The sequence below is a fragment of the Acanthochromis polyacanthus genome, chromosome 8, assembly GCF_021347895.1.
Source record: "Acanthochromis polyacanthus isolate Apoly-LR-REF ecotype Palm Island chromosome 8, KAUST_Apoly_ChrSc, whole genome shotgun sequence".
In the NCBI taxonomy this organism is placed as follows: Eukaryota; Metazoa; Chordata; class Actinopteri; family Pomacentridae; genus Acanthochromis; species Acanthochromis polyacanthus.
This window is the reverse complement of record NC_067120.1, coordinates 27,134,485-27,159,816: the sequence shown is the minus strand read 5'-3', so window position 1 is coordinate 27,159,816 and position 25,332 is coordinate 27,134,485. Positions and strand designations below refer to the sequence as shown.

General features: G+C 40.9%; 1 protein-coding gene across 8 annotated transcripts in view; it reads right to left on the bottom strand.

The window, feature by feature from the left end:
• The window catches only part of LOC127534985 (uncharacterized), a 35,964-nt gene extending 11,544 nt beyond the window's left edge, over positions 1-24,420 (bottom strand). For 3 of the 8 annotated variants that reach the window (XM_051951574.1, XM_051951575.1, XM_051951576.1), the window contains exons 1-2: positions 24,235-24,420; positions 23,404-24,146 (exon numbers count right to left, since the gene is read on the bottom strand). The gene's annotated coding sequence lies outside the window, so the exon portion shown is untranslated. Of the gene's footprint in view, positions 1-18,932; positions 22,193-23,403; positions 24,147-24,234 lie in introns of those variants that run through there. The other 5 variants (XM_051951577.1, XM_051951578.1, XR_007943624.1 and 2 more) reach the window with 5 other exon arrangements.
• Between the last annotated feature and the right edge of the window lie 912 nt (positions 24,421-25,332).

The window sequence follows — 25,332 nt, the reverse complement described above, 5'->3', positions numbered from 1 at the left end:
ACACACACACACACACACACACGTAGTCACAGGTCACACATACATCACATGTCACTGTATATAGATTTCACTGTATATAGATTTCACTGCTGTTATTCCATAGAATAGTAAATAAATGCTTCATTTTAGACCAAATTAAAGCCTTGTGTGTTTCCTTGTGCAAACTGTGGGTCCATCAATTGTATGGTGACTGGGATTTCTTTGAAATCCTGCCTAAATTAATAATTCCTTGCAATAAAATAAGGTGGTGCCCCATAAACCGAGTGCAGCTAATTCATTTATCTTACGTAGTGTCTCCTACATTTCGTAGTAGTGATAGTTTCCAGCCATTAGTAGTCGCTGTGAATACTGGAACCGATTGTTCAGTTTCCTGTTGTTACTGCCATCTTGGTTGTAGTTCTTTTGGAACCCCTGTGAATAAAACCTTTTACGTTGTATTTAAATACCGTCTGTCATTTCCTGCGCCTGAGCCAACCCAACCTTGTAACATTACGATCCGGCCAACATGAGCTCAGCAGGAAATGTTAACGATACAGATGGTGCTTCTAAAATGTCCCTCAAGGAGGTCTTATCCTGTATTGAACCCACTCTGAATCGCCACGAAGAAACGTTGCGTTCACTATCTACTAGTAACTCCGCGATGTATAAACAGCTAGCCACCCTAACTGAGAAAATAAATCGACTCACGCCGAATGCAGCATCTGTTGCCCCGGCTTCTAGCTCTATGGCGGAGAAGGAGCCTAATGCTCCTGATTTTGGAGTCTACGACGCTTTTCTCACACAAGTTTTGCTGGTTTTTGAGTTACAACCCTAGTCATACTCTACCGGCCGGTCTCGCATTGCTTATTTAATGGGGTTGTTAGTATGTGATGCATGGGACTGGGGAACCGCAGTGTGGAAACGCCACGGTCCCCTGTGCGACTCATATTCGGCTTTCGTGGCAGAGATGAAGGGAAACTTCGATCATCCACTCAGTGGCAGAGACACAGCCACCCGGTTGGGGATATTCAACAAGGATCCCGGAGTGTGGCAGAATACGCTTGAGATTTCAGGACTCTCGCCGTGGAAGTGGACTGGAATGATTTTTCCCTCCGATACTCCTTCTATCGGGGCCTTTACGGAGGTCATAAAAGGTCAACTGACCCTCAAAGATGAACCAGCGACGCTCGACCAGTGGATTGATATCGCCATAAAACTGGATTCTCGCATGTGTGAGCGACGCAGAGAGAGGCAGTTTCAGCCATCCAGTAACCATCGCCCCCTCACCCCCGTCTGATGACCAAAATCCCCTGAATCCACGGCAGAAGAGCCAGAGCCAATGCAACTGGGCCACGCTAAGCTCTCCACTAAGGAGAAGGATTACCGGTGAGAGGCTAAACTCTGTCTGTTCTGTGGAGATCCTGGCCACTTCGTTGCAGCTAGCTCCCGGCATCGAGCAAAAGAAAAGGCCCACCAGGAACTGGGGAGGTTCTGGTGGGCCAAGTCTTGTCCTCTCCCCCGCAATGACTCCAGATGAGGACTACACTCTGTTGGGGAACTGTGTCGCTCCCTGTTCCTGCCTTGGTGGACTTGGGGGCTGAAGAAAGCTTCCTGGATGCAAACCTGGTAAGGCAGCTGAGTGTTCCTACTATACCTCTTAAAGAACCCCTGTCGGCTTGTTCCTTAAGCAACACAAGAGAAAAGGTGACTGTAGTCATGCTGCTCTGCATGGTGTTTGAGACGTAGGATTTTGACAGTGTTAAGTGCGTGTGATGCGCTTTGATTTTACTTTTATAAAAGCTGTATGAACCCTGATTCAAAAGTATAAACTGTATAGTTTTGTTTGTGTAGGGTCCTTTTTCTCTAAAAACCAGTGCAAGTGTGAAAAGTCAATCCCCACCCCCAACCCCCTACATTACACCCTCCACACCCACCAACCTTCCCACCACAGACACACACCCACCACTCTGATTTGCATTTGTATAGCTCACAGCATTTTCAGTGACACTGGAAAGCTCCCCCTCAGGAAAATCAGCCGTCCATGTCAATTCCTGGCAATTCTCAGTCGTTTTTTGTGCTTCCTGCAAATTGCTGTTTACTGCCGTTAATTTGAAATTCCACGGAAATTTTCAGTGCCGTTAACTGTCGAAAATCCCTCCTTTCATGCAGTGATGTGTATTGGACCTGTCTTAGCAAGAGACTGGCTCAAAACCCCCCAGTACCACCAAACCTCCAAGGAACCAAACTGATGGCAATAAAAATTCTGAGTGAGTCCTGAACCACAGAAGGGAAGAAGCTCAGAAACCTGGAGGACCACTTCAAAGACATTCCACTCACTGACAAGGAACTCTGAGCTCAAGTCAGAACCAACAAAGATAATCATCGCACAATTCTGGACAAAACTCCTTTTATGTACATCCATTTCACCAAACAAGTGAACTTTTCAATGACATCATGATTAATCTACCTCTTGCCTTACTTTTAATATTTTATTCCTCCTGATTAGTATCAATGTCATAATTTTAACATGTCTGCCAATCACATGAGCATGTTTGGTATCATTTTAATCAGCTATCTATCAGTAATGCTCCTAGATAAACCATATTCACCAAATTTCAATATTTTGGAAAGTTACAGAAATTACCTGAAAACATACCTCTGTGAGGGACATCTGGACATCAGCCCTCCCTGATGGAGGATGTACCAGACCCCTGCTGAGTTAATGATATGCAAAGGTACACTTTAAAAGATCACATCTGAAAGCACCATTTTGAGTTCTCCTGAATTTTAAAGTCAACTTGCTATCCATCACTCTGGGGCTCCACTCTGTCCACCATTGTTCCGACCCGCTTCCACAGGCCAACTGGACCGCACACATCATCGTCACCTTCGTCATCATCATCATGGGCATGCAAGTACCTTTCAATCACTGAATACCTGGTACATTATTCTAAATTCTGAGATTTCCCAAAACCTTTAATTTGGCAGACTTTCACATTGGCATTTCCCAAAAGTCACGGCTGCTTTAAGGTGTGGTCTTCTAATTCCTTCCTCCCAGAGCGCCATATTTATAACATAATATTCTCCCAATATTGCATCGTAATATTGTACTATATTCCTTCCCTCCCCGTCATTCACATTCCGCTCATTGTTTGTTTTGTGTTCGTGTTTTGTGCTCTTAGTTGATAGACGTCATTAATCATAGTTAGTTGTTGTTGTCTTATTTGTTGTTAGTAAATAAATGTCTTAATAACTAAGTCCAGTTGACTCAATTGCTTATTGTTCACATTTTGGTCCCTAACTTGTATTTGATTCCAGCTACCGAAATTCTACTCATAATGTTATTGAGCTAAAATAATTCCCTTCATTACTTTATGAGGTTTTTCTTGTCTGCAGCAAGAGATGTTTCTATTTATCACTGAAGAGAACCTTAGTCCAATCATCAACAGTCCAATCCTTGTGATCTGGGTATCACAACAAAGAATAATTGGGCTTTCCTCTGCCTTTGATTGATGAGGGACTTCATCCATGCCCTGTGTGACTTCAGACCAACTTCAAGAAGTCCGTTTTGAACTGTCTTTGCCGAACAAATCACATTTCTCGACAGTGTCCACTCATTTTTAAGATCCCTGGAGGTCCGATTCCTGACACAGGAATGGATGAGTGCACAGTCATCTCATGGGATAGAAAGATGTTTCCTGCTGTGACGAGCTAGCAAATGGGTAGTACCATGTCTGGCTTGTTTTTTCTTGGTGTAATGAACGGCTGTCTTGGAGATCTTCAGTATTTTTGCTACTTGTCTTTCACTCATGTCAGTTTCTAGCAATGCCAAAATGGCTGCCTTGTGACTTCACATAATTGTTTTGTTTTAGGCATTATGTGAGAGCTGACAACTTCTGAGTTGTGCTATGGCATGAATGTAAGTAGGAAACCACCCTAGGCTTTTGCATGTGCATTGCTTCTGATGGCATGATATACCCTGGGAATACAGTTAAGCTTAAGCATGTCAAATAGGACATAAAGTATTATGTAATCAGCTGCATTGTTTATTGTATTCATTGCATTCTTCAGGTAATATACTTTTAGTGGCACCAGACATTGAAATGAACAGGAAATTGAAGAAAACAAGGCTTGTCAAATAATTTTTTTGTGACTGTAAGAGTAGTTTTTATGGTCAAACAGTATGTTAAACGTCATCAGGCTCATTGCTTGCTGTCGAATAATTGTGTTAACTGTACAGTGGATGTGTTTACCACACATCTGCCAGCAATGCCCTCAACAGGGAGAAATGCTGACATGAGGTGTCTGTTTCCCTCAAGTTCCAAATTTCTACGTGACTTTCCATAAAAATGCCTGTTGGGATGGGGATGAAGCCTGGAAACTCCTGCAATTACATGTCTATTAGGGTCAACAGTCCAGAGCAATGGAGAGTGTGGAAAAGAGGTGAAGAAGCGTGTACAGGCAGGCTGGAACGGCTGGAGAAAAGTGTCAGGTGTGATGTGTGATAGAAGAGTTTCAGCTAAAATGAAAGGAAAGGTTTACAAAACTGTGGTGAGACCAGCCATGTTGTTTGGTCTCGAGACAGTGTCCCTGAGGAAAAGACAGGAGGCAGAGCTGGAGGTAGCAGAACTGAAGATGCTGAGGTTTTCTCTGGGAGTGACCAGGATGGATAGGATCAGGAATGAGTACATCAGAGGGACAGCATACACACGTGGACAAAATTGTTGGTACCCCTCAGTTAAAGAAGGAAAAACCCACAATTCTCACTGAAATCACTTGAAACTCACAAAAGTAACAATAAATAAAAATTTATTGAAAATTAAATAATCAAAAACAGCCATTACTTTTGAATTGTTGATTAACATAATTATTTAAAAAAACAAACTAATGAAACAGGCCTGGACAAAAATGATGGTACCTCTATAAAAGATTGAAAACTATTTGACCAGAGTGACATGATTAACTCAGGTGTGTCATTTAATTGACATCACAGGTGTTTCCAAACTCATAATCAGTCAGTCTGCCTATTTAAAGGGAGACAAGTCGTCACCCTGCTGTTTGGTGAAAAGGTGTGTACCACACTGAACATGGACAACAGAAAGCGAAGGAGAGAATTGTCCCAGGACATCCGAAAAAAAATTATAGACAAACATCTTAAAGGTAAAGGCTATAAGACCATCTCTAAACAGCTTGAAGTTCCTGTGACAACAGTGGCTCATATTATTCAGAAGTTCAAGACCCACAGGACAGTAGCCAACCTCCCTGGACGTGGCCGCAAGAGGAAAATTGATGACAAATTGAAGAGACGGATCGTTGGAATTGTATCCAAAGAGCCCAGAGCAACCTCCAAAGAAATTAAAGGTGAACTCCAAGGCCAAGGTACATCAGTGTCAGATCGCACCATTCGTCGTTGTTTGAGCCAAAGTGGACTTCATGGGAGACGACCAAGGAGGACACCACTGCTGAAAAAAACTCATAAAAAAAGCGAGACTGGAATTTGCAAAAATGCATGTTGACAAGCCACAAAGCTTCTGGGAGAATGTCCTTTGGACAGATGTGACCAAACTGGAGCTTTTTGGTAAGGCACATCAACTCTATGTTCATAGACTCAAAAACCAAGCATACGAAGAAAAGAACACTGTCCCTACGGTGAAACATGGAGGAGGCTCAGTAATGTTTTGGGGCTGCTTTGCTGCATCTGGCACAGGGTGTCTTGAAAGTGTGCAAGGTACGATGAAATCTGAAGACTATCAAGGCATTCTGGAGAGAAATGTGCTGCCTAGTGTCAGAAAGCTTGGTCTCAGTCGCAGGTCATGGGTCTTCCAACAGGACAACGATCCAAAACACACAGCCAAAAACACCCAAGAATGGCTGAGAGAAAAGCGTTGGACTATTCTAAAGTTGCCTTCTGTGAGCCCAGATCTGAATCCCATTGAACATATGTGGAAGGAGCTGAAACATGCCATTTGGAGAAGACACCCATCAAACCTGAGACAACTGGAGCTGTTTGCTCATGAGGAGTGGGCCAAAATACCTGTTGACAGCTGCAGAACGCTCATTGACAAATACATAAATCGTTTAATTGCAGTGATTGCCTCAAAAGGTTGTGCAACAAAATATTAAGTTATGGGTACCATCATTTTTGTCCAGCCCTATTTCATTAGTTTGTTTTTTTAAATAATTATGTTAATCAACAATTCAAAAGTGATGGCTGATTTTGATTATTTAATTTTCAATAAATTTTTATTTATTGTTACTTTTGTGAGTTTCAAGTGATTTCAGTGAGAATTGTGGGTTTTTCCTTCTTTAACTGAGTGGTACCAACAATTTTGTCCACGTGTGAACCTCACAACTGCTTCAGCCTCCATGGACACTGCTGTTCTTCCCCCGGATTCCCTGAGCCTGCTTCCCTGCCCCTTCCATCTAGTTTTTTTTCCCCTGGTTTGTGAGTACTCTGTTTGCTTTTTGTGGTTTTTAGTGTTTGAGTTTTTGGATTTGGTGTTGGATTTAATAGTTAGTTTTGTTTTGGTTTTGTATTTAGTTAGATTTGGTTTCCCTCTCAATCGAGGTTCCCTTTTGTATTGTCTTAGCTCTCGTTTTGTTAAATAAAGCCCTTTCCTCATTTCCTCCCATCTTCCTGTTTCTTTGTCTACACCTGGGTTCTCCAGCTTCCTCCTCATAACAGGGAGATCACTGCATCATCAGCCCTGATGCCGGGCTGGTAGGTGAATTGCAGCGGGTCCATTGATGAGCTCACCAGGGGTCGCAAATGACAAAGGACCAACCTCTCCAGGGTCTTCATCAGGTGGGATGTGTGGACTATGTGGATGATGAAGAGGCATGCTAAAGTCTCCGTTAATGAGAATAAGGGCCTGTGGGTGCTATGTCTGTAATTTGCGGCATGGCTCAGTGGGTAGAGTGGCCGTCTTGTAACTCGAAGGTTGCCGGTTCGATCCTCAGCCTGTTGTGCTCATGTCGAGGTGTCCCTGAGCAAGACCCCTAACCCCTAATTGCTCCTGATGGGTTGTGGTTAGCACCTTGCATGGCAGCTTCCGCCATCAGTGTGTGAATGGGTAAATGTGACATATCGTGTAAAGCGCTTTGGATAAAAGCGCTATATAAATACAACCATTTACTGTGTCTAGGACATTACAAGCATCGTTAGTGTTAGCAGAAGGGGGAACATACACAGCTATCATGATAACATGAGAGAATTCCCTCGGAGATAGTAGGGTCTCATGCTAACAGTTAACAGTTCAGTGTACTTGCTGCAAAGTTTTTCCTTGATAGTGATTTGTCCACCATCTATATTTAACAAAACAGCCAGTTCCCCTCCTTTCCTCTTACTGCTTTCCTTCGTCCTGTCTGCTTGCTGCAACTGACAGCCATCCCACGCAGCGTTAAAGTCCGTTGTTAACTTCGTTAGCCAGGTCTCCATAAATAGCACCATGCGGCACTGCTTACCAGCAGTGCCACGCAGTTTCAAGTTTCAAGTTTCAAGTTTATTTATAAAAGGACAGCGTGCAGTTACATTAAAAAGATGGTTGCACCAGATTTAGCTTCAAGCTAATTTCCATCTGTAGTCCTTGGTCAATAAAAAACATTCATTATTTAAAACAACGCATATAAAACGCATTACCTTAATGCAAAACAAAATCAAAATCAATCTTAAAATATTTACAAATATGTATGCAACGTTGTTGGTTTATAGAACAATTATCAAAATGCAAAAGTATAACGAGGAAGACTGTTTTCAAACCAATTACAATATATTTAAAGTGCATTTAAATGACAAAAACAGAGTGCAAAAGTACAAAGTTAAAGTGCAGAGTTGTATGCGAAACAATAGTTTCGTAGATCCTAAAGGTGGTAGCTATCAGATGGTACTGACGAGGGTAGCATCTGATAGCTCTATACCAGATTGGTACTGTAAATACACACTGTACTATTTTTACACTGATAGTCTGGTAGTCTGGCAGCCATCAGATGGTACCCACGAGGGTATCATCTGATGGCCAAATACCCGTCTGGTATTATTAATGCGAACAGGACTGATGATCAAACAGCCAGTTTTTAACAGCCCGAGAAAAGCTGTGGAAATCTGCCATGTTCTTAAAATTATCAGGCAGCCCATTCCATTCCTTGATGGCTTTGTAAGAAAAGGCTGACTGAGAGAAGGCAGACTTTCTTTTGGGAATGTGGCAGTCACCCCTGGACGCCGACCTAAGCACTCTACTGGTTAGTTGAGAGCGTAGCTGTACATAGGTCTTTAGAGGGGGTGGTGCTGCATCATGTAAGATTTTATGTACCAGGCGGATATCAGAGTACCTGATCAGGTTGTCAAAGCTTAAAATTTTATATTTTTCCAATATGTTGCAATGGTGGTACCGCCGGGGCTTTTTATCTAGGATTTTCAAGGCCTGATTATGTAGTGCCCTAAGAGGATTTAGAACTGTCAATTTAGCTTGAGACCATGATGACATACAATACAACATATGGGATATAATTATAGCATTGAAATAAGTTTTTGCAGCTTCCAGCGACAAAGAGCTCCTAATGTGCTGGAAGTTCGCAATGTTAAATTTTAGAACCTGACAGATCTTTTTGACGTGCTTTTTAAAATTAATCGTAGGATCCAATATAACACCTAAGTATTTTACTTCCTCTACGTTTTTGATCATATGACTACCGAGTGGTGTAGTCTAGTTTTTTTTCTAGTGGGTATACTCTGGCCTCATAAACCAAAGCCAGGTCAAGTTCTCATATGTGTGCATGCACTCACACATATAACTGTATATCTTAAAATAAAGTGTAGAACTGAACCTTTTAGTCCCTGAGCCTGTTTTTGAGGCAACTACAGCCCCCGCTGGCGGGGGCTGTAGGGACTAAGGGGTTAAAAAAAACATGACTGAACAACCTGAACCAACTTCTATACATCTTTAACAATACCTAAATCTCGTAAATGTAAACATTTGAACCCTTTCACATTGTTTTCCTGTCTTCTATCACTCCCTTTATATCTCTGCGGCTTAATGGGAGAACTGAGCTGCTGCTTGTCCTGCCAGTATTTTGAATCATGGTCTGAATGGTGTCAGAGCCGTTCTCAAACATATTTAGAGGAGCTCATTGGTGAGTCTGGAATGATATTTAGTTTTGCTTATGTTCATAGTTGAGAAAGCTGCCTTACAGCTGTATGTTGAGCCAAACATGGCCAGCATGTGACCACTGTCTGTCCTCTAGAGATGTGTAATGCACAAAAGATATGACTGTAAGAGCCGATGCTTTGTAGTGAATCTGAAGAGCCGACTCCTAACGTATTTAATGGAGTATGTGGTTTAACACTATCTTCGCAGAAAACATGTTACTGGATCCTAGATTAAAGAAGCTTGCCTTCAGTGACAACAGAGCTGTTGATGAGAAACTTCATAGAATAAGAGCAGCAGAAGCAGTCTGACACCTCTACCATTAGAGGACCAAATGAAGGAGGAACCTCAAACTTCTGCTTTGTGGAGGCTCTTTGATGGAAGAGCTACAGTAGATGATTCAGGAGAAATGCTACAGCTGATGTTGTAATGGAGGATCATATCTAGAGGAACCCCTCATCCAACCAGGAGATGACCCACTGAGCTGGAGGCAGGCCAAGGCCTCAGTCTGCTCCACCTGGTGAAGGTGATGGAGGAGAGACAACTTCTGTTCCATCTGACAGAATCTTCTCAAAAACACGGCAGATATTCACTGAAAGAAGAAATGGTATCAGCCCATCCAAGCTTGGGTGTCTGATTTTTCTGAATGTCAACCTGCACTGAGGACATTTATACTGTTTGAATACTGAATTTGCTTCTGTTCTGGTTCTGTGGGTAAATGTGCAGAGTTTTGTTCATTTGTTTTTGTACAAAAAATTTTGATTGAACTATTAAACAAAAGTAAGAATGCCTGTTTTTGTAACAAAACAAATGCACAAAATGAGTCAATTATAAGGCTTCTCATAAAAACACTGAATGCAAAAGTGTTTGTCAAAACACAAATGATTCATATTTGCCAGGTTAGGCTAAATATGAGGCTACCATCAATAATAAATTGGGAGCCGAAAGAGCTGGCTTTTCTTTGGAAGCCGTGCCAAAAGCTCTCTGAAAAGAGTCGAACTTTTAGTGAGCCCTGTTCTCAGCCATAGAGTTTCCTCCGTCCCGTACAACTTCACCCCTTCCTAACACAGAGAAGACGAATTTATGAACGGGAAAGTTATGTCAAAAAACATACTGATACATATGTTTGCGCATTTTTATGTGGTTATATGGAAATTCAGAACCTTTTCTAGTGGGTATATTCCGTATACCTGCGTGTTTACACCCCTGGGTATACGTATCTTTGTGCATTTTTTAAGTGGGTATACGGAAATTTGGAAAATTTTCTAGTGGGTATACGGCGTATACCAGCGTATCATGTAGACTACACCCCTGGTGCCACACTAGCACCGTAAAAGCTCATCCATCTTGTTGCTGATGGATCTTAAGTTCCCAGTGCTGACAGAGGGAAGAACGGGTTTGTACCGTCTTCTCCTGCGTTCTGCCCCAGCACAACTTTCCCTTTCCCTCCTCTTAACCTTGTGGATGACATTAGGCCTCTCACCAGTTAGCCTTGCAGTGCTACGGAGGGCTAACAGCTGGTCTTGAGAGTAAATAATGGGGTCATAACTGCGCACTGGGTCTGTTGTCATCGATGTGGACAGCAGATTCAAAAACAGAAGAAAAATCTGAGCAAACTGCATTAATTTTGTGTCCATTATTGAGAGTACTCACTAGTGCAACTTCACCAAGACTAAAAAACAAGAGAAAGCGAGAGGAAAAAGAAAATAAACCAAAAAAAATCATCGATGAGTGAGAACTGCTGTAACTAGCTACCATTAGACTGGCGCCATCTTGGTGAGTCCAATTTTCAGTTGATGCCCACTCCAGTCAACTTACTGGTTGGGAGGAAGCCTGAAGAAGCCTACAAACCTGACTGTCTTACCCCCACAGTGGAAAAAATAAAGAAAAAGGGGGTGGATCAGTAACAATCTAGGGTTGTTTCAGTATGGGTGGAACAGGGCAAATGCAACTGTGTGAACCAGGTCATGTACAGGGCTAATCTTGAAAACAGTCTTCTTCCATCTGCTGATAAACTCTTTCCTGCTTTCAATGACTGGATTTTCTAACAAGACAATGCAACTTGCCACACAGTAAGGCCAGTTAAAGCCTGGATGGAGAACTAGAACATTGGAACCAAGACTTGGCCTGCTCAATCACCAGATCTCAATCCAATTGAAAAGCTGTGGAAAATCATCAAATGCAAAATGGAGAACGACAAGCCCCCCAAAAATACAAACTAGTTAGAATTTCTACAAGATGAATGGTCTGCTCTGACAACAGAACAATGTCAGAAGCTGGTGGAGAGCATGTCAAGATGCATGGTTGCAGTCATCAAAAACAATGGTTATGCAATCAAGTACTAACTCCTGTGTGTATCATCTGACTAAAGCAGACATGGAATGCCTAAAAGCACTGTTTTTGGCAGTACAATGCCATAGCTATTGATGTACGAACCTAAGTGATTTTGGCTATTATGAAGAAAACCATGGACAATGTCTAGATATCAGCTCTTAAGTTACACTCTTATGAGCTATTTTTGTTGTTTTCATTATACTTGTAAAAAACAAATGTACCTTTAGTTGAACCAGGCATTGAAATGAACAAGAAATTGAAGAAAACAAGGGTGATCTCGCAATTTTTTTTCTCGACTCCATATGTTTGAAATGTGAAGAATGAATAAATTGTTCATATACTGTGGTCTGCTGTGTAGGACTAGATGTCGATATCCCTTCTTTCATACATCAGACACCTACTAAGACTCTGTGGGATGGTCAAGTGAATGAGGGCATCTTACACACGTGGACAAAATTGTTGGTACCCCTCAGTTAAAGAAGGAAAAACCCACAATTCTCACTGAAATCACTTGAAACTCACAAAAGTAACAATAAATAAAAATTTATTGAAAATTAAATAATCAAAATCAGCCATTACTTTTGAATTGTTGATTAACATAATTATTTAAAAAAACAAACTAATGAAATAGGGCTGGACAAAAATGATGGTACCCATAACTTAATATTTTGTTGCACAACCTTTTGAGGCAATCACTGCAATTAAACGATTTCTGTATTTGTCAATGAGCGTTCTGCAGCTGTCAACAGGTATTTTGGCCCACTCCTCATGAGCAAACAGCTCCAGTTGTCTCAGGTTTGATGGGTGTCTTCTCCAAATGGCATGTTTCAGCTCCTTCCACATACACACGTGGACAAAATTGTTGGTACTCCTCAGTTAAAGAAGGAAAACCCCACAATTCTCACTGAAATCACTTGAAACTCACAAAAGTAACAATAAATAAACATTTATTGAAATGTGCTGCCTAGTGTCAGAAAGCTTGGTCTCAGTCGCAGGTCATGGGTCTTCCAACAGGACAACGATCCAAAACACACAGCCAAAAACACCCAAGAATGACTGAGAGAAAAGCGTTGGACTATTCTAAAGTGGCCTTCTATGAGCCCAGATCTGAATCCCATTGAACATATGTGGAAGGAGCTGAAACATGCCATTTGGAGAAGACACCCATCAAACCTGAGACAACTGGAGTTGTTTGCTCATGAGGAGTGGGCCAAAATACCTGTTGACAGCTGCAGAACGCTCATTGACAAATACAGAAATCGTTTAATTGCAGTGATTGCCTCAAAAGGTTGTGCAACAAAATATTAAGTTATGGGTACCATCATTTTTGTCCAGCCCTATTTCATTAGTTTGTTTTTTTTAATAATTATGTTAATCAACAATTCAAAAGTGATGGCTGATTTTGATTATTTAATTTTCAATAAATTTTTATTTATTGTTACTTTTGTGAGTTTCAAGTGATTTCAGTGAGAATTGTGGGTTTTTCCTTCTTTAACTGAGGGGTACCAACAATTTTGTCCACGTGTGTATGTTCAATGGGATTCAGATCTGGGCTCACAGAAGGCAACTTTAGAATAGTCCAACGCTTTTCTCTCAGCCATTCTTGGGTGTTTTTGGCTGTGTGTTTTGGATCGTTGTCCTGTTGGAAGACCCATGACCTGCGACTGAGACCAAGCTTTCTGACACTAGGCAGCACATTTCTCTCCAGAATGCCTTGATAGTCTTCAGATTTCATCGTACCTTGCACACTTTCAAGACACCCTGTGCCAGATGCAGCAAAGCAGCCCCAAAACATTACTGAGCCTCCTCCACGTTTCACCGTAGGGACAGTGTTCTTTTCTTCGTATGCTTGGTTTTTGAGTCTATGAACATAGAGTTGATGTGCCTTACCAAAAAGCTCCAGTTTGGTCTCATCTGTCCAAAGGACATTCTCCCAGAAGCTTTGTGGCTTGTCAACATGCATTTTTGCAAATTCCAGTCTCGCTTTTTTATGAGTTTTTTTCAGCAGTGGTGTCCTCCTTGGTCGTCTCCCATGAAGTCCACTTTGGCTCAAACAACGACGAATGGTGCGATCTGACACTGATGTACCTTGGCCTTGGAGTTCACCTTTAATTTCTTTGGAGGTTGCTCTGGGCTCTTTGGATACAATTCCAACGATCCGTCTCTTCAATTTGTCATCAATTTTCCTCTTGCGGCCACGTCCAGGGAGGTTGGCTACTGTCCCGTGGCTCTTGAACTTCTGAATAATATGAGCCACTGTTGTCACAGGAACTTCAAGCTGTTTAGAGATGGTCTTATAGCCTTTACCTTTAAGATGTTTGTCTATAATTTTTTTTCGGATGTCCTGGGACAATTCTCTCCTTCGCTTTCTGTTGTCCATGTTCAGTGTGGTACACACCTTTTCACCAAACAGCAGGGTGACTACTTGTCTCCCTTTAAATAGGCAGACTGACTGATTATGAGTTTGGAAACACCTGTGATGTCAATTAAATGACACACCTGAGTTAATCATGTCACTCTGGTCAAATAGTTTTCAATCTTTTATAGAGGTACCATCATTTTTGTCCAGGCCTGTTTCATTAGTTTGTTTTTTTAAATAATTATGTTAATCAACAATTCAAAAGTAATGGCTGTTTTTGATTATTTAATTTTCAATACATTTTTATTTATTAACACATGAAAATTAAAATAATATTATTGTGTTTTACAAATACATGATATTTTTCAATATTACAATAATAATTATAAATAATAATAATATATAAGATTATAGGAAAAATCATGAGGGCCAATACTTTATAGCATATAAGAGATGGATGAAAACTTTACAACACATTATTGAAAATAATGATTTTATTTACAAATTCATTGTATTTACATTAAAATAATAATAATCCTGAGGTCACTATTCTATAACATGGAAAAGTGAGCTGGGTTACAAAACATTAAATAACTAGCATAAAACATAGTGAGGTCAATATTCTATAGCATGGAAAAGTGACCTAGGTTACAAAACATTAAATAACTAGCTTAATACATAGTGGGATCAATATTCTATAGCATGTAAAAGTGTCCTAGGTTACAAAACATTAAATAACTAGCATAATATATAGTGGGGTCACTATTCTATAACATGGAAATGTGACCTAGGTTACAAAACATTAAATAACTAGCATAATGGGGTCAATATTCTAGAGCATGGAAAAGTGACCGAGGTTACAAAACATTAAATAACTAGCATAATACATAGTGGGGTCACTATTCTATAGCATGGAAAAGTGTAAATTATAGGCTATGATGGTGAAAAGATGTTTTTTCTCGTAAGCAAGTATAGCAGAACATTTTTATTAGCAAAATTTAAAATTTCATATAGGGGGTCACAATTCTATGGGGCGGGTCAGTTTTCTATACTAGAAAAGTGACCCGCGGGTCAGAATTCTATATAGAAAAGTGGCCCGGGGTCAGAATTCCATGGGGTCAGATTTCTATATGACACCGAGAGGTGGGTAGCGTCTGCTTATATTGTAGAGGAAGAGGATCTGATTGGTAGCACCCAGCTGCTCCTGCCCCCAGCTGATGATGATTGTGGATGAAGAACACCTGTTGCCGCTGTTGCCTGCAGGACCAACCTAGAAAGGGAGAAGGGTGGAGAGAAAGAGAGAGAGGGGAGGGGCACTAACTGGGCCTGGCTGCAGCTGGCCTGACAGTCCTCTTTCCTAGGTGTTTCGCTGATAGTCCAACGACACCTCCAGAGGCTTCAGCAGTGAATCCCAGTGTCCCAGGTTCACCCCCTAGATGCCATCTACTCACTTGAAGGCTTGAAATGCTTTCTCTTCATCCACAGGGACTGACTTCCCTTTTCAGCAGCTCTGGAGTGGTCTTTAATGGGATGCAGTGGGCCTTCCTGCGCACTCCCATCTCCCAGAGAAGCCTGGATGTCGAGGTGGCTACGAGCCCACTCCAGCCTACTTCAACTGGTTGGATGCTCACCTTTAAGCCTTGCTGTTTTGCACTGGCAGCAAACCCCATACACCTCGGCTTCTTGCGCTGGTAGGCTGAATCTACCAAGCTCTCGCAGGGCACTGTGAGCTTGACGATGTAAACATGCCTAAGCAAAGCTGACACAGCACCAGGTCTGGTCGCAGGTTGGTGGATACGATCTCAGGTGGGAAGCAGAGCTTTTGGTCCATGTCTACCAGCATTTTCCAATCGCAAGCCCCTTACAGCTGCCCAGGATCTGGTCTCGAGGTGGTGAGACAGGCTCAACCCTCACCCTCCCGAACAAATTTTGTTCAGTGGACCTATGTGGGTGGAAGAATTTCGAAACTGTGTGTGTTTCCAGCACTAGTGCCAGGCACTTTAGCACCTGGTTGTGCCGGAAGATGTAACGACCTTGGGTGAGACCGGTCTTGCAATCCACTAAAATGTGTTTGAGTGTAGCTGGAGTCGGGCATGTTGGGATGTAATTTCATAGCTTTTATGGTCCACAATGGCTCTTTTTTTAAAAAAGGTAACATTTTAGATTTGAAAGTGCTATACACACTCTAGAGCTGAGAGGTCTGGATTTACAGTTCACTGCTGAGACCACCAAGTCAGTCTGCAACTTACAGATTCAGCTTTTTATGTGCAATTTTGTGCATGTTTGCGCCCATGCTTTTGCTTGAATTTTGCTGAGCATTCAATTGAGAAACCTCATACAGAACATGCCAGTCTGCTGTAGTTTAATAAGTATGACCACATAAACCCAACAACCCTGAGAAAATCAGCACAGTAGCAGAGAACAGGAAATCGCAGAGGTCTCAAAAATGTCACGTTCATTTTTTCTATGCCAAAATAATATGCAGCAATTTTAACCTCTGTGTTCACCTCTGTTTATTTCTTCCTTTGTATTCTCACTCCTCTGTGCAGTGGAGTGTCACTGTGCTAATTAAATGACAGTACATGTGGACCCAGCACTTTAACCCAGCCCGAGCTGAGATTCCAGTGGTTAACCATACATATTTACAACCAGAAGACAAAAGTCACAGTGAACCCGATCCCCGTGAGTCCCTCTTTTAAGATACACATGGATTTTCCCTTTTTAAGTCTGTGCTCTCGGACTGAGTAAATATGTTATCCAATTAAACAGCATTTACACAGACTAGCATCAGTAGGAACAAACACAAAAACAGTTTGTGTGTTTAATGGTTGCATGTTACATTGTGGGGTAATGTGCAGTGTTATTATGGCCGAAACCTGACTCGCTCTGTGCATCAGCAAAACCTTCTGATGTTACTCATAACAGTGTTCATTCATTATGAGCTGTAAACATCAGAGAGCATGTTTACATGCTAACAAGAAGCTAAGAATAGAAACTTTGACTTCTTTTAGATGCGTTTTTGAAAAGCCTTAGAGCATCTGGCGGTTAGCTACAGTGCTGGAGGGTCCTGACTGAAAAAGGCTGTTCATCTGTGGACCTGACAACAGCCAAAGTGAGGCTGCACTTTAACTCATCATTCTATAACAATTCAGTATAGCTGGGAGATAAAAAATGAAATAACATTAGAGAGCTATGAACTGTTCAGAATAATAGATTTTGTCCTTCAAGGGTATATGATTCTGTGCAATATGAAACTGTATCTGAATATTTATGCACAATTAAAATTCACTGTTGTTCAAAACTGTTGGTATAAGTACACTACCATTCAAAAGTTTGGGGTCACTTAGGAATGTCCTTATTTTTGAAAGAAAGGCATTTTTTCAATGAAAATAAAATAAAATAAATCAGAAATACAGTCTAGACATTGTTAATGTGGTAAATGACTATTCTAGCTGGAAACGACTGATTTTTAATTCAACGGAGGTCCATTCGCAGCATCCATCACTCCTGTGTTCTAATGGTACTCGTGTTGAAAGGCTAGTTGATGATTAGAAAACCATTTTGCAATTGTGTTTGCACATTAATAAAAGTGTGACTATTCATGGAAAACATAAAATTGTCTGGGTGATCCCAAACTTTTGAACGATATTGTATAAATCTTCACTTGCACATTTGTGGATATTCATTTCTGTGCATTTTATCATGACGTTGCAAATCCTTTCACACATAAATTATTTATGCTCTGTTTTTCTTTGGAAAGTAAGAGCAACACATGCATAACAACAACTATTACGACATAATTTGTGAGATTTACAAATGTAAATAGAAAGACGGTCATTGTGGGAACACATTTAAAATTTTCACCACTTTTCAAGGAAAAATAATGTTAAAGGATTTTTATCTGTGACAGGATTTCCATCCACAGAGTGAGACAGACAGATGTACAATAGTAAGAATTTGTAAACAAATTTATGAGTTTGGAGTCACGGTGCAGAAAACAGTAGTAGTGACACCACGGATTGTCTGACAGCCAGACTTTTTGCCATTATTGTAGTGCATCAAACTGATCTTGCTGTCTGTCCCCACTGAACACGTGCTAAAATGCATCTCACATATGGGTATTGTTAATTTCTGAGCCAGAGAACGCTCTCAATGAATGCAGGCATGGAAGTATTGAGAAAGCAGGATATAGTCCTGCTACTCACAGCTTTGCTGTCAATTTGTCCAAACTATCAATTGCAGCAATAAAACAAAAAATATTATCCAGTCAGAGAAACCATTTTTCCATTTGACCATCATTTTTTAAAATCACATCTTAAGTCACTTGGCATGCTGTCAGAACAAAGGTTTTTGGCATTATATTGCAGGTCAGGCAGCTGCAACAAATAACCCCACACCTGGTCTATGATATTTAGCGCCATTAAATGGTCCACAAAAACATAAAATGTACATCATATGTTATTTATACACAGTCACATGATATCAATTTGATATTTTAATGGCTCATTGTCTCAGACCATAAAAACTTGAAATGGCCTTTGCACACCATTTTGTTCTACATTTTTGAACAACTAAATACTCAAAGTGGCAGAAAGTCTGAGACATTGTCCTGGTTCATTGATTGAAAGCATGTCAGGCAAGGAGAGACAGAGAATTTTAAAATGAGTACAGAAACTGACAGACAGCCATCAGGTCTTAGGCAGTACTCAAACAACAGAGTTACATTTTAGGTTGACCAGATTAAGAGCTTCACAATTGTGTAGCCTGCCGGATATAAAAGTGAACATTAGTCTGAAAGGCCACTCAGTAGCTTTACTGAGATGATTAAAACAGATGTGGTGTCATATCAAACCTGTGCTCATGTCTAGGTTTCAATACAGTCAGAACAATGCGTGTTTTAGAGAGACTCATCTGTCCTTTGGATGTGTGGCGTGGCGAGGGAGCTCTAAGGGAAGGGGAATGGAGAACAGGGAAAAAATGGCTAGGATTCACATAAATATTGCGACAATGCCACCCAAGGGAATTTCACCCCCGGGACATTCAATTCAACATGATCAACCAAGGACCATTTAAACACTGAAGGCACACAGGTTCATATTCACTTGGGCTGAGACGTGTTTCCAAAAATACAACAATTTCTTTATTAATTATGGCATTAAATATAAAAAGCAAGCCACCAGTTTAAAAGAGAGAATCAGGAGTACTAAACTTAAACAATAAAGGGAGCAGGCTGGCTTACCATGGCGGCAGGCAAACAAATAACAGGGCTTAAAGTGAGAAAAAATCCTGAGCCTGAACTTCTAAGATCCAATTTATAGTGTCAATAAACATATTTAAATGTGTTTTAAATCTCACTAAAACACAATATATATGAGATTCTATTAATTCAGAGCAAATATGAGGTCATCTGCTGGAAATAATGCCCATTATGATCCCACTATTTTATTGTTGCTCAAATGTAAAACCTTACTTGGCCAAAACTTAAGGCATTTTAGAAGTGCTCCAAGTCAGATTTTTTTTGTGTTGATGTTTCAATACCACATCACTATAATTGCAAAAATTTATTTTAGTGTAAAGGGGAAAAAAATCATGAAAATCAAGCACATGTATTATTAACTTTTAATAATTTTTATCTCTTCAGTAGATATAACAAGAACTCAAAACAACACCAACCACAACAAAACTGCTACAAAACTATGCAGCTTTCCTTCATAAGGCACAATTTTTACTTACATTATCTCAAGTGTCAGTCTCAAGAGAATTTTTCTTTTTGCTTTGTGAATTTTCTGAACATTTTCTTTTTAACATGTTGTTCAAAATGTTGTTTGTTGAAATAAACTGCAAAACACAGACAACAGAATTAACTTGTTTAATATTCTCTGGAACACTACAAGAGAATAAACTGTCATATGTCACTTGCTATACCAACTTTGTACACACGTGGACAAAATTGTTGGTACCCCTCAGTTAAAGAAGGAAAAACCCACAATTCTCACTGAAATCACTTGAAACTCACAAAAGTAACAATAAATAAAAATTTACTGAAAATTAAATAATCAAAAACAGCCATTACTTTTGAATTGTTGATTAACATAATTATTTAAAAAAACAAACTAATGAAACAGGCCTGGACAAAAATGATGGTACCTCTATAAAAGATTGAAAACTATTTGACCAGAGTGACATGATTAACTCAGGTGTGTCATTTAATTGACATCACAGGTGTTTCCAAACTCATAATCAGTCAGTCTGCCTATTTAAAGGGAGACAAGTAGTCACCCTGCTGTTTGGTGAAAAGGTGTGTACCACACTGAACATGGACAACAGAAAGCGAAGGAGAGAATTGTCCCAGGACATCCGAAAAAAAATTATAGACAAACATCTTAAAGGTAAAGGCTATAAGACCATCTCTAAACAGCTTGAAGTTCCTGTGACAACAGTGGCTCATATTATTCAGAAGTTCAAGACCCACGGGACAGTAGCCAACCTCCCTGGACGTGGCCGCAAGAGGAAAATTGATGACAAATTGAAGAGACGGATCGTTGGAATTGTATCCAAAGAGCCCAGAGCAACCTCCAAAGAAATTAAAGGTGAACTCCAAGGCCAAGGTACATCAGTGTCAGATCGCACCATTCGTCGTTGTTTGAGCCAAAGTGGACTTCATGGGAGACGACCAAGGAGGACACCACTGCTGAAAAAAAAACTCATAAAAAAGCGAGACTGGAATTTGCAAAAATGCATGTTGACAAGCCACAAAGCTTCTGGGAGAATGTCCTTTGGACAGATGAGACCAAACTGGAGCTTTTTGGTAAGGCACATCAACTCTATGTTCATAGACTCAAAAACCAAGCATACGAAGAAAAGAACACTGTCCCTACGGTGAAACATGGAGGAGGCTCAGTAATGTTTTGGGGCTGCTTTGCTGCATCTGGCACAGGGTGTCTTGAAAGTGTGCAAGGTACGATGAAATCTGAAGACTATCAAGGCATTCTGGAGAGAAATGTGCTGCCTAGTGTCAGAAAGCTTGGTCTCAGTCGCAGGTCATGGGTCTTCCAACAGGACAACCATCCAAAACACACAGCCAAAAACACCCAAGAATGGCTGAGAGAAAAGCGTTGGACTATTCTAAAGTGGCCTTCTATGAGCCCAGATCTGAATCCCATTGAACATATGTGGAAGGAGCTGAAACATGCCATTTGGAGAAGACACCCATCAAACCTGAGACAACTGGAGCTGTTTGCTCATGAGGAGTGGGCCAAAATACCTGCTGACAGCTGCAGAACGCTCATTGACAAATACAGAAATCATTTAATTGCAGTGATTGCCTCAAAAGGTTGTGCAACAAAATATTAAGTTATGGGTACCATCATTTTTGTCCAGCCCTATTTCATTAGTTTGTTTTTTTAAATAATTATGTTAATCAACAATTCAAAAGTGATGGCTGATTTTGATTATTTAATTTTCAATAAATTTTTATTTATTGTTACTTTTGTGAGTTTCAAGTGATTTCAGTGAGAATTGTGGGTTTTTCCTTCTTTAACTGAGGGGTACCAACAATTTTGTCCACGTGTGTATTTAAGCAGGTAATAAAAGTACTAGTATTAACTCTTAAATGCAATTTTAGTTATTGCCTCACAATATAAGATACCTCTGAATAAGTTGATCATGACGCTGACTCTCTCAAACTCTGTAACTAGCAAAGAAATCCGGGCCTTCCTGATCTGGTTTATCTGGGTCCTGGCGGCAATGGACTGCTCATGCTGAACTTCTACTCTGGCCTTTTCCTCTGGAGTCAGCCCATTTCTCACAAAGATCTGATTAAGAAGCCCTCTGTAGCACATAACCACACATACACATGTTAGTAACTGCTCATTTGATACACCTCAATAATCTGTGTGATTAGTTTAAATCATTTGATTTTCAATTTGAACTGACACATTTTGTTTGTTTTTGGTAAGGGGAAAAAATGTATTCACTGTATAATTTGTTCAGTTGGCTTTTAATTTAAATGTTTCTATTTTTTATCTATATTTTGGGAAGAAAAAACGGTGAAAAGCAGGCTAAGAACATTCTTATTTAACTATCTATCCATTATTCATTTCACACAACCCATACGTTCGTTCTGTTCTTATATTTGCTTAAGATTGGATATTTTTTGTTTGTGCCTAGACATCATTCGGATGCATTCATTTCAATTCAATTCAATTCTATTTATATAGCGTCAATTACAGTCAAATCGTCTCAAGACGCTTTACAGAACCCATATGCCTGACCCCCAGAGCAGCCCAAAGGCGACAGTGGCAAGGAAAACACCCTTTTAACAGGGAAGAAACCTCGAGCAGAACCCGGCTCTATATAGGGGGGACCAATCTGCCTGCTGGCCAGGCAGGTTGAGAGGGACAGAGGAGGGCAAGGGGAGGGATGGGAGAAGAGGGAGGGGTGGGAAAGCAAAGCATAAGGTCACAAAATCTGCTGAGAGCTATTTAACTCATTACAAACATCCTATATGTCCTCAAATAAAAAAGGTTAATATCACCTAAGCTACATTCAGTTTGTGCATATTTAACTAAACATATGTTCTGAGTAGAATAATGGGACAAGTCCCTATGGCTTGATCTTTGATTTTTTTCCCTTTCAAAATAAAATCCAGCAAACTAAATAGCTGTTTCCTTTTTCCGTTGTAAAACACATAGAAAATGTTTAACGATTAAGAAATCAAACAAAATCAACACCTTCCGTTTTTGTTACTTTTTTTATTCAATACCTAAGCCCGTTTGTTTTTATTTTGTGGCGAAACCATGGGGACTGTGGGGCGTGCACGCGCATCGCCACTGAGGCGTGTATTCCTGCAGTTCTCCACGGCACGCACTTACGCCAATGGGGCGAGTCAACACACCGCGGCTCAGGGATCGCGGCAGCGGCTGCTCTCTTTGTTAATCAGCAGAGACACATCCTCTCTCCTCTGTCACACAAAGTCTGAGCAAACTTTAGTATCTGCGTCTTTGGGCTAAACACAAGCTTCCACGCTATTGACCAGTGATCAGCTGCTCGATTCTTCACCGCACCACTCACAGATTGGAGCTCCGTGCGCTCTGGAGAGACCAGGCAGCCACAGGGCTGGGACACATGTGGAATGGGTATACAGTCCAAACAGAAATAAAATAATATGCAATATATAGCAATGTGTTTCCAGTAATTCCCTTTAAATATAATTACAAAAAACACCAACAAATATTGCAAATTTGGATTTTGTTTGTGGGATACTGTTATTTCTCAGCAGCACTGACGATGCCGAACCAAGAGGGCGCAGCATATCGTGCGCCCAGCAGTCGATGCGCACTGGCAGTTAGAAAACTGTAATTGGATAAAAGTTCAGAAAGTCGCATGCCTGGACAGAAAGTGTATATTTTTTAATGTAGGATTTGGAGTTTGATTAAAGCGGAGCAACTGAATGCAAAATGACGCACATGCTTGGAGCCTTCGGGACGGAGATGGATGAAATTTTTTTTAAATGGTACACTTCCATGCGCCGGAAAACTTTAAGCCCTGAAATAACCAAAAAGAAAAAGGGGGTCCAAATAATCACACCTGTGACAACACACCAACGGAAAGGGGATCCGTGAACCACCACCAGGGATTAAACTGCCGCCGAGGCTCACCAAACCTGCACAAAAGAAACAAATAATTAGTACTCCTGATTTAGCAGTGCTGGTGACCAGACCAATATACACAGTAAAAACACACACGCACACTCACTCCACACAATAGCTTTTAAAACACAGGTGAAATATGAGGCATGATAATCCTCATAGCCTGCGGTTTTTAACAGAAAAAGTACAATGCAGTAACTCTAAACACGTTGGCGATAAACCTAATGAGAAATACGCGCCAACACAGTCAAAAACAGCAAGTTGTCGGCACCAATCAGAGAGCCGGCAAACCGAACGAGAAAAAGAGCCGCAACGAAGAGCCGGCGAAAAGAAAGAACCGAAACAGCAGCCAGTCCAGGGAACGATGACGTGTGGTTCACACGTTTAGCTGCAACCTAGTAAAGGTAGACAATTAAGCAGAATTGTCATTAAATAACATCACCTGGACTTAATTGATCACTTCCTCATTGAGCGATACATTCCCGGTTAGCTGTGGCGCAGCGGAGAAGCAATGCAGGCGGAGGAGATCCAATGACAGCAGCAGCAAATAAACTGCAGCAACCACACAAAATCAGGGACCAGTTAACACATCAGATCACATAATGCGGACCGCATAGCTTACCCTGTCGTCACAGAAGCACCCACGGCACGCTGAACGGAGCGACCCGTCTCCCAGCGTCACTAAACAAAGTAAAGCAGGCTGTCAGTGACAGCCTGTCACTAAATGCGCTGCACATCACATAAAAGGGAAGGGGGAAAAGCCCATTACCTGTACCAATGATATTATATGCGTCCCGATTGATCACGCCAGATCCAGCCCGCTCGGCTGCAGTTACCACCACGGGGAGAGCTCAGGAGAAAGCATGAGACTGAGGTGAAGCCACCCACCTGTGTATATATATATGCAGCGGCGCCGGATACCACCCCGCTGTCACAGCGACGATTGAAATAACGCAGTGCCACACAGTGGCTAGGAGGGAGAAACCATCCGGCCACAGATGCACAAAGATAAAGCTAATATCCACCTTCTTGTGTGGTTCATGACAAATCAGAGAAAGAGAATTTTTAATTGAAAGCCTGTGTATCGTGAACCTATGGCATCATGTGTGCATATGTGTGTGTTTGTGTTTCCTTTAAATCACCAGCTACTGGTGACTCAGATGTTTTTTCCTCTTCTGGATAATCAGTGATTAGTGCCTCCTTCAGATCTTCAGTCTGAGCTCCTCTTATTTGCTCACAACACATCTTTCACTTTTGTAGATTTTAAGCACAAACAGACATACACACTGTGAGTTTCAGTGCTGGAACAGGTTAATGGTCAAAGCTGCAGCACAGACAGTGGCATGGATGAACCATTGATAGTGATGGATTGTAGGTTGTAATTATATGCTCTGCATTTCTGTGTAGGAGGGAAAACAGAGAGTCGTTTGTTGAGTGAGAACAGAAATCTGAGCGACATTGTTTGGTGAATACATCTGTATTTTATTGTGTGTTTTCTGATGGTTGGCAGTAACAGCAAAACTACACTTTTCAATTACATATGTCTCTTTAAACAGAGCTGTGTTTAGTTTAGGAAAATACTCTGTGTTCAGTTAGAGGTATTTAGCTTGCAGTGAAGTGTCCCTGAATAAGTGAAGACTGTTTTTCTGAAAAGAGCCAGAGGAGCTGAGGAGTCCAGGATCAACAAATGATTCTTAGCCGTTAAAGTGGACAAATGATGAAAAAATCAGTACGCAAGAAAACACAAACAACACAGCACAAATGGGCTTGGAGCTGTTGTTGCTTTGTTTGTCTGTTGCATGCACGTAATATCAAAGGGAAACTTCACAGACTTTCAACAGGGTTTCTGTCATTAAAAATGGTAATT